General features: G+C 36.8%; 1 protein-coding gene across 1 annotated transcript in view; it reads left to right on the forward strand.

The window, feature by feature from the left end:
- Positions 1-2,375, forward strand: part of LOC118418186 (protein Jumonji-like) — a gene marked incomplete in the record, with an annotated part of 29,586 nt that overhangs the window by 17,320 nt on the left and 9,891 nt on the right.

Consider the following 2,375-nt stretch of genomic DNA (forward strand, 5'->3'; position numbering starts at 1 on the left):
GGAAAAAACAAGATTCTTGACAAGAATTTTCCGTCAATGGGAATTGGCTGACGGAAAAAAATCTCGAGCTGGCTAAAGCCTTGCTCTACTGTATGATAAGTACCGAGCAACTGGATTGTTACCTCCATGAAATGTAATGGAATGGAGGTTATATTTTTATTACCTTTGCCAGAATGGCTAAGGTTATGTTTTAGGCTTGTGAGTCTGTGTGTGTGTCTGTGTGTGTGTGTGTTAACAGCATAACTCGAGAAGCCTTTGATGTATCCCGATTATATTTGGTAGGTGGGTAGGGGTCGGGAAAACGAAGGTCAAGTTCGATAATGGGCCCCCTAGCGGCTTGCTAAGGTACTGCAGCAGAACCTCAATTTTTGATATCTCCTGTTCTGGACATGCTGTGATCATGATTTTCGAGTGGTAGATAGCCCTCGAGGCAGAGAGTAAGTGCTGGGAGTTTGGGCCCCCTAGCAGCTTTTTTGGAACTGCAGGCGCCGGTTTCCTTTCAAACTTTGGACGAGAATAACTCTACAACGTGTTGACGAATCGTCATGATTTTTGGTATGTACATAGAATGAGTGATGACTTACATAATGGTATACTAATTATGCAAAGCAACAGCTAATTTGCATAATTAATTAGGAAAATTTATAAAACCACTGCATTCCATGATAGGACTTTCAAACTTGTCACATATGTAGCTGGGAATGAGAGAAATGTTGATAGATATCAATTATGCAAATGATGGCCTCATTTTCATAATTAATAAGAAAATATGAACATTTTGGCAGATCATCATGCTTCTTGGTATGTAGGTAGCGTAAGTGAAGACCTACATAATGAGATACCAATTATGCTAATCAACAGCTAATTTACATAATTAATGAGGATATTTATAAATTCACTACATTCCATGATAGGACTTTAAAACTTGTCACATATGTAGCTGAGAAAGAGAGAAATGTCAATACATATTTACCATGCAAATGATGATCTCATTTGCATAATTAATGAGAAAATATGAACGTGTTGACGGATCGTCATGATTTTTGGCATGTAGATAGCCTAAGTGAAGACTTATATAATGTGATACTTATTATGCAAATTAACAGCTAATTTGCATAATTGATTAGGAAATGTTCATAAATCTACTGTATTCCATTATAGTACTTTCATCAATGAAAGTTGTCACATATGTAACTGAGAAAGAGGGAAGAGAGTAAGAGGTGTATTTAAAGACTTTGAAAGAGAATAAGTCAAGAATGGATCAAAGGATCATCATGATTTTTTGTATGCTAATAGCTTAAGTAATGCTTGCTACAATTTGATATCAATTGATTGTAACTTGGGATCTAATTTGCATAATCAATGCCAAAATTTTATAAACCAACTCCAAGCATGTAATTATAAAGAAAATGAAATGAGTAACGCATTTGTCTACAGACATCATTCTGCATAACAAACCTGGTTTATTTGGCAAAGGTATGTGTTCGTGGAACTCTAGTTTACCCTGTGTTTGTGTGTCTGTCTGTGTGTGTGTGTGTGTAAACAAGATAACTCAAGAACGGTTGGATGGATTGGTTTCATACTTGGTGTGTTGGTAGGGTGTGATGAAAGCTGGAAATGATTAGATTTTGGGCCCCCTATTGGCTCCCCTTGGTACTGCAGCGCAACTTCCGGTTTTGCTATTTTGGTGTTCTGAACATGCTATGGTCACGATTTTTGAGTATTAGATAGCTCTTGTGCTCAGGAAGAAGTGACATAAGTTTGGGCCCCCTAGCGTCTAGTTTAGGGATAGCAGGGGCATTTTTGTCAAAAACTTCTGAAGAGGGTAACTCAAGAAGGGAACAACGGATTTTCATGATTTTTGTTATGTAGGCACCTCAGACAACATTGTACAAAATGAAATACTAATTATGCAAAATAGGAGCAAATTTGCATAATTAATGACAACATTCAATCATAGCAGTTTTTCTATGTATCTCTTGTCTTGGGCGTGATATGGTCTTGAAATTTAGGTGGGAGATAGCTTTCAGTGTCATGACAAAGTTGGGCAAGTTTCAGCCCCTAAAATTTAATTTGGGAACTGCAGGGGCGTTTTTGTCAAGACATTCCAAAGAGGATAACTGCAGAAACGATTGACGGATTGGCATCATATTAGGCATGCGGGTACCTTAGGCAAAGATGTTCATAATGATATACATGTTATGCAAGTGAGGACTTCATTTGCATAATTAATGAGGAAATTGTATAATTCTATTGTTTGCAATAACTGGACTTCAATCAATGTAACACATGTTAATTATGATAGGTGGAATATAAGCAGATACCAAATATGGTAATGAGGAACTTATTTGCATAATTTATCTCCCGAAATAATT

Source organism: Branchiostoma floridae, chromosome 6 (assembly GCF_000003815.2).
Source record: "Branchiostoma floridae strain S238N-H82 chromosome 6, Bfl_VNyyK, whole genome shotgun sequence".
Taxonomy (NCBI): domain Eukaryota; kingdom Metazoa; phylum Chordata; class Leptocardii; order Amphioxiformes; family Branchiostomatidae; genus Branchiostoma; species Branchiostoma floridae.